The following is a 7500-nucleotide window of genomic DNA, read 5'->3' as shown; positions in this document are numbered from 1 at the left end:
CTAACCCATGTTGCGCCTTAACCTAACCCATGTTGCGCCTTAACCTAACCCATGTTGCGCCTTAACCTAACCCATGTTGCGCCTTAACCTAACCCATGTTGCGCCTTAACCTAACCCATGTTGCGCCTTAACCTAACCCATGTTGCGCCTTAACCTAACCCATGTTGCGCCTTAACCTAACCCATGTTGCGCCTTAACCTAACCCATGTTGCGCCTTAACCTAACCCATGTTGCGCCTCAACCTAACCTATGTTGCGCCTCAACCTAACCTATGTTGCGCCTCAACCCAACACACGTTGGGCCTCAACCCAACACACGTTGGGCCTTAACCCAACACACGTTGGGCCTTAACCCAACACACGTTGGGCCTTAACCCAACACACGTTGGGCCTTAACCCAACACACGTTGGGCCTTAACCCAACACACGTTGGGCCTTAACCCAACACACGTTGGGCCTTAACCCAACACACGTTGGGCCTTAACCCAACACACGTTGGGCCTTAACCCAACACACGTTGGGCCTTAACCCAACACACGTTGGGCCTTAACCCAACACACGTTGGGCCTTAACCCAACACACGTTGGGCCTTAACCCAACACACGTTGGGCCTTAACCCAACACACGTTGGGCCTTAACCCAACACACGTTGGGCCTTAACCCAACACACGTTGGGCCTTAACCCAACACACGTTGGGCCTTAACCCAACACACGTTGGGCCTTAACCTGCTCTGTAATTGTCATACGACGCGTTAAATTAGTGTAGTGTTGCCTATCTGCAACCCCCGCAATATAGTTTGCTACTCGCACTGCCCGGTCCCCAGAGTATCGCTTCATGTGAAACACCTTGCAGCTATACACTGTAATGCGGATGGCAGTAGGACGTACATGCTCAATGCCCTTCGCAGTTGTTCATTGGCATTCGCATGGCGAAGCACAGCCTACGTTGTGGTACGGCTTGTGTCAACTGTCCGCTGATGTTGTACGTCCAAATCACACACTGTACTGCACATTGGTCCTCATGTACTGAATGATACATCGTGGTACATGTGTGACCGTACCACGACTGCGCCAACAACGGCGAACCATACGGTCCAAATATTGTGCACTCAGCTACGTGTCGTCTCCCTATAAGAGCTGGATTGCAGTATGGTATGCCGTGGATGGCGATCAGCATGAGCCGTCTGTTGATGTAGTGGCGCGTGTTGTCAGACGTAGTCGTCTCCTCTCACACACCGTGATAGCATGGTGCACTGCGTTCCACATCTGCGACATGCGACAGAGGCCGGTTGACAGTCGTTCGCGCAATGGACATCGCATACGTACGGGGGCCACCTTCCACGTGTTCGCGAAGCGTGCACATGTTGTTGCGTGTATGTGGGCAGACATAGTGTGTCGTGACACCTGACACAGGCATGCAACAATCGTTGAATTTGCAAATGGCGATGGACGTCTACGTTTGCTGGTGACGTTACGCAAATGAACAACTGGTAAACCGTTGTGGTGCGGTTGTTCTCGCTAGAGGTGAATCAGTGATGGCGACGATCGGTTGAGCTACCAACCGGTTGTTTCAGCGATACCCACCATGCCCACGAACGTGAATGGCATGTGGGTGTGAAGCGATACGCGGCGGTGGCTGGGTGGGACCGTCCCCGGCCGGTGAGGGGGGGCCTCCCGGCGTGCTGGCCGCGCGGTGCGTGGGCGCACGCGCTACAGCCGGCTGGTGGGGGCGGCCAGTGGCAGGCGCGCCGGCCGACGGAGGCGGCAGGCGGCGCAGCTGCGCGCCGGCGCACCCTGCACGCGGCGCCGTGCGGCCAAAGTAGGTCCTCGCGGGCCCGGTGCGAAGCGCGGTGGACATCTGCAGTGTGCTGGTCCGATTGAGGACTGTGTGCGCTGAGGATGCGCCGCCGCCCGGCGCTCGGCGCCGCGACGCCGTCTGCTGCTCGGTCGCCTCTGCGGTTCTCGCAGGTGGATTGTATCGCAGCTGTGCGGACGTGTTGGCGCGTGCGCTGTGCTGGGAGAGTTCGCTTCGGCACCCAAGTGGGGCTTTTGTCCTTCTGTGGCGCTGGCGTTGGAGCTGCCGGCCACCGTAGGTGGCGCGTGTTGTCTCCCGCCGGCAATGCCACGACAGCACGCTCCCGGGCCTCTGTCGGCAGCGGCAAGCTCAGTTGGGAGCACGGGTGGTCGCACCTAAAGCGTCTACTCGCCAAACTCCGGGCGATTGCGCCACTCTCGAACCCGACCAAGTACTTAGGACGGCGCTGCGCGCCGCCGGGACCTGAGAGGGTTTCGAGGTGTATTGTGCAGGGGAGCTCAGCCTCCTCCTGTTTGCAGAATAATTGAGCGGACGCTTGCGTGTTCGCGCGGGCCCCCGGGACACACTCCCGGGCGGCCGGCTGCTCAGCTCTAGTTGACGCAGCTCCCTGGTTGATCCTGCCAGTAGTCATATGCTTGTCTCAAAGATTAAGCCATGCATGTCTCAGTACAAGCCGCATTAAGGTGAAACCGCGAATGGCTCATTAAATCAGTTATGGTTCCTTAGATCGTACCCACGTTACTTGGATAACTGTGGTAATTCTAGAGCTAATACATGCAAACAGAGTCCCGACCAGAGATGGAAGGGACGCTTTTATTAGATCAAAACCAATCGGTCGGCTCGTCCGGTCCGTTTGCCTTGGTGACTCTGAATAACTTTGGGCTGATCGCACGGTCCTCGTACCGGCGACGCATCTTTCAAATGTCTGCCTTATCAACTGTCGATGGTAGGTTCTGCGCCTACCATGGTTGTAACGGGTAACGGGGAATCAGGGTTCGATTCCGGAGAGGGAGCCTGAGAAACGGCTACCACATCCAAGGAAGGCAGCAGGCGCGCAAATTACCCACTCCCGGCACGGGGAGGTAGTGACGAAAAATAACGATACGGGACTCATCCGAGGCCCCGTAATCGGAATGAGTACACTTTAAATCCTTTAACGAGTATCTATTGGAGGGCAAGTCTGGTGCCAGCAGCCGCGGTAATTCCAGCTCCAATAGCGTATATTAAAGTTGTTGCGGTTAAAAAGCTCGTAGTTGGATTTGTGTCCCACGCTGTTGGTTCACCGCCCGTCGGTGTTTAACTGGCATGTATCGTGGGACGTCCTGCCGGTGGGGCGAGCTGAAGGCGTGCGACGCGCCTCGTGCGTGCTCGTGCGTCCCGAGGCGGACCCCGTTGCAATCCTACCAGGGTGCTCTTGAGTGAGTGTCTCGGTGGGCCGGCACGTTTACTTTGAACAAATTAGAGTGCTTAAAGCAGGCAAGCCCGCCTGAATACTGTGTGCATGGAATAATGGAATAGGACCTCGGTTCTATTTTGTTGGTTTTCGGAACCCGAGGTAATGATTAATAGGGACAGGCGGGGGCATTCGTATTGCGACGTTAGAGGTGAAATTCTTGGATCGTCGCAAGACGAACAGAAGCGAAAGCATTTGCCAAGTATGTTTTCATTAATCAAGAACGAAAGTTAGAGGTTCGAAGGCGATCAGATACCGCCCTAGTTCTAACCATAAACGATGCCAGCCAGCGATCCGCCGCAGTTCCTCCGATGACTCGGCGGGCAGCCTCCGGGAAACCAAAGCTTTTGGGTTCCGGGGGAAGTATGGTTGCAAAGCTGAAACTTAAAGGAATTGACGGAAGGGCACCACCAGGAGTGGAGCCTGCGGCTTAATTTGACTCAACACGGGAAACCTCACCAGGCCCGGACACCGGAAGGATTGACAGATTGATAGCTCTTTCTTGATTCGGTGGGTGGTGGTGCATGGCCGTTCTTAGTTGGTGGAGCGATTTGTCTGGTTAATTCCGATAACGAACGAGACTCTAGCCTGCTAACTAGTCGCGTGACATCCTTCGTGCTGTCAGCGATTACTTTTCTTCTTAGAGGGACAGGCGGCTTCTAGCCGCACGAGATTGAGCAATAACAGGTCTGTGATGCCCTTAGATGTTCTGGGCCGCACGCGCGCTACACTGAAGGAATCAGCGTGTCTTCCTAGGCCGAAAGGTCGGGGTAACCCGCTGAACCTCCTTCGTGCTAGGGATTGGGGCTTGCAATTGTTCCCCATGAACGAGGAATTCCCAGTAAGCGCGAGTCATAAGCTCGCGTTGATTACGTCCCTGCCCTTTGTACACACCGCCCGTCGCTACTACCGATTGAATGATTTAGTGAGGTCTTCGGACTGGTACGCGGCATTGACTCTGTCGTTGCCGATGCTACCGGAAAGATGACCAAACTTGATCATTTAGAGGAAGTAAAAGTCGTAACAAGGTTTCCGTAGGTGAACCTGCGGAAGGATCATTACCGACTAGACTGCATGTCTTTCGATGTGCGTGTCGTGTCGCGCAACACGCTACCTGTACGGCTCGCAGTAGCCGTGCGCCGCGTGCGGAACCACGCGTGCTTCTCAAAACTAACGCCAATGTTGTGTGGTACGAGCGCTGAAGCGCTGGAGCGGCTGGCCTGCGGCACCTGGCGCCGGGCGCCGGTTTTGAATGACTTTCGCCCGACTGCCTGTCCGCTCCGGTGTGGAGCCGTACGACGCCCATCGGCCGTGAGGCCGTTGGACACAGAACGCTTGAACAGGGGCCGCCACACGCCTACGTCCCGCCTATGCAACTGTCTTGAAAGAGACAGTGGAAACTAAGAAAAGATCACCCAGGACGGTGGATCACTCGGCTCGTGGGTCGATGAAGAACGCAGCAAATTGCGCGTCGACATGTGAACTGCAGGACACATGAACATCGACGTTTCGAACGCACATTGCGGTCCATGGATTCCGTTCCCGGGCCACGTCTGGCTGAGGGTCGGCTATGTATACTGAAGCGCGCGGCGTTTGCCCCGCTTCGCAGACCTGGGAGCGTCGCGGCCGCCTGTGGGGCCGGCCGCGCCTCCTGAAACGTGCGATGCGCGCCCGTCGCCTGGCGGTTCGCATACCGGTACTTACTCGGTAGCGTGCACAGCCGGCTGGCGGTGTGGCGTGCGACACCTCGTACAACGACCTCAGAGCAGGCGAGACTACCCGCTGAATTTAAGCATATTACTAAGCGGAGGAAAAGAAACTAACAAGGATTCCCCCAGTAGCGGCGAGCGAACAGGGAAGAGTCCAGCACCGAACCCCGCAGGCTGCCGCCTGTCGTGGCATGTGGTGTTTGGGAGGGTCCACTACCCCGACGCCTCGCGCCGAGCCCAAGTCCAACTTGAATGAGGCCACGGCCCGTAGAGGGTGCCAGGCCCGTAGCGGCCGGTGCGAGCGTCGGCGGGACCTCTCCTTCGAGTCGGGTTGCTTGAGAGTGCAGCTCCAAGTGGGTGGTAAACTCCATCTGAGACTAAATATGACCACGAGACCGATAGCGAACGAGTACCGTGAGGGAAAGTTGAAAAGAACTTTGAAGAGAGAGTTCAAAAGTACGTGAAACCGTTCTGGGGTAAACGTGAGAAGTCCGAGAGGTCGAACGGGTGAGATTCACGCCCATCCGGCCACTGGCCTCCGCCCTCGGCAGATGGGGCCGGCCGCCCGCGCGGAGCAATCCGCGGCGGGGTCGTGTCCGGTTGCCTTTCCACTCGCCGCGGGGTGGGGCCGTTCCGGTGTGCGGTGGGCCGCACTTCTCCCCTAGTAGGACGTCGCGACCCGCTGGGTGCCGGCCTACGGCCCGGGTGCGCAGCCTGTCCTTCCGCGGGCCTCGGTTCGCGTCTGTTGGGCAGAGCCCCGGTGTCCTGGCTGGCTGCCCGGCGGTACATCTGGAGGAGTCGATTCGCCCCTTTGGGCGCTCGGGCTCCCGGCAAGCGCGCGCGGTTCTTCCCGGATGACGGACCTACCTGGCCCGGCCCCGGACCCGCGCCGCTGTTGGCTCGGGATGCTCTCGGGCGGAATAATCGCTCCCGTCAGCGGCGCTTCAGCTTTGGACAATTTCACGACCCGTCTTGAAACACGGACCAAGGAGTCTAACATGTGCGCGAGTCATTGGGCTGTACGAAACCTAAAGGCGTAATGAAAGTGAAGGTCTCGCCTTGCGCGGGCCGAGGGAGGATGGGGCTTCCCCGCCCTTCACGGGGCGGCGGCCTCCGCACTCCCGGGGCGTCTCGTCCTCATTGCGAGGTGAGGCGCACCTAGAGCGTACACGTTGGGACCCGAAAGATGGTGAACTATGCCTGGCCAGGACGAAGTCAGGGGAAACCCTGATGGAGGTCCGTAGCGATTCTGACGTGCAAATCGATCGTCGGAGCTGGGTATAGGGGCGAAAGACTAATCGAACCATCTAGTAGCTGGTTCCCTCCGAAGTTTCCCTCAGGATAGCTGGTGCTCGTACGAGTCTCATCCGGTAAAGCGAATGATTAGAGGCCTTGGGGCCGAAACGACCTCAACCTATTCTCAAACTTTAAATGGGTGAGATCTCCGGCTTGCTTGATATGCTGAAGCCGCGAGCAAACGACTCGGATCGGAGTGCCAAGTGGGCCACTTTTGGTAAGCAGAACTGGCGCTGTGGGATGAACCAAACGCCGAGTTAAGGCGCCCGAATCGACGCTCATGGGAAACCATGAAAGGCGTTGGTTGCTTAAGACAGCAGGACGGTGGCCATGGAAGTCGGAATCCGCTAAGGAGTGTGTAACAACTCACCTGCCGAAGCAACTAGCCCTGAAAATGGATGGCGCTGAAGCGTCGTGCCTATACTCGGCCGTCAGTCTGGCAGTCATGGCCGGTCCTTGCGGCCGGCCGCGAAGCCCTGACGAGTAGGAGGGTCGCGGCGGTGGGCGCAGAAGGGTCTGGGCGTGAGCCTGCCTGGAGCCGCCGTCGGTGCAGATCTTGGTGGTAGTAGCAAATACTCCAGCGAGGCCCTGGAGGGCTGACGCGGAGAAGGGTTTCGTGTGAACAGCCGTTGCACACGAGTCAGTCGATCCTAAGCCCTAGGAGAAATCCGATGTTGATGGGGGCCGTCATAGCATGATGCACGTTGTGCTGGCCCCCGTTGGGCGAAAGGGAATCCGGTTCCTATTCCGGAACCCGGCAGCGGAACCGATACAAGTCGGGCCCCTCTTTTAGAGATGCTCGTCGGGGTAACCCAAAAGGACCCGGAGACGCCGTCGGGAGATCGGGGAAGAGTTTTCTTTTCTGCATGAGCGTTCGAGTTCCCTGGAATCCTCTAGCAGGGAGATAGGGTTTGGAACGCGAAGAGCACCGCAGTTGCGGCGGTGTCCCGATCTTCCCCTCGGACCTTGAAAATCCGGGAGAGGGCCACGTGGAGGTGTCGCGCCGGTTCGTACCCATATCCGCAGCAGGTCTCCAAGGTGAAGAGCCTCTAGTCGATAGAATAATGTAGGTAAGGGAAGTCGGCAAATTGGATCCGTAACTTCGGGATAAGGATTGGCTCTGAGGATCGGGGCGTGTCGGGCTTGGTCGGGAAGTGGGTCAGCGCTAACGTGCCGGGCCTGGGCGAGGTGAGTGCCGTAGGGGTGCCGGTAAGTGCGGGCGTTTA

General features: G+C 57.8%; 2 non-coding genes and 1 pseudogene across 2 annotated transcripts; all 3 read left to right on the top strand.

Annotated features, from left to right (window-relative positions):
- Positions 1-2420: 2420 nt before the first annotated feature.
- LOC124608799 lies at positions 2421-4330 on the top strand. Its single transcript, XR_006979365.1, has one exon. It is a non-coding gene; the product is annotated as a small subunit ribosomal RNA (ribosomal RNA).
- Positions 4331-4681: 351 nt separating this feature from the next.
- On the top strand, positions 4682-4836 carry LOC124608330. The gene has a single exon (XR_006979003.1). It is a non-coding gene; the product is annotated as a 5.8S ribosomal RNA (ribosomal RNA).
- Positions 4837-5024: 188 nt separating this feature from the next.
- Positions 5025-7500, top strand: part of LOC124608961 — a 5091-nt pseudogene continuing 2615 nt past the window's right edge.

Source organism: Schistocerca americana, chromosome 3 (genome assembly GCF_021461395.2).
Source record: "Schistocerca americana isolate TAMUIC-IGC-003095 chromosome 3, iqSchAmer2.1, whole genome shotgun sequence".
Taxonomy (NCBI): Eukaryota; Metazoa; Arthropoda; class Insecta; order Orthoptera; family Acrididae; genus Schistocerca; species Schistocerca americana.
The sequence above is the reverse complement of the archived record's forward strand: the minus strand, read 5'-3'. Positions and strand labels throughout refer to the sequence as shown.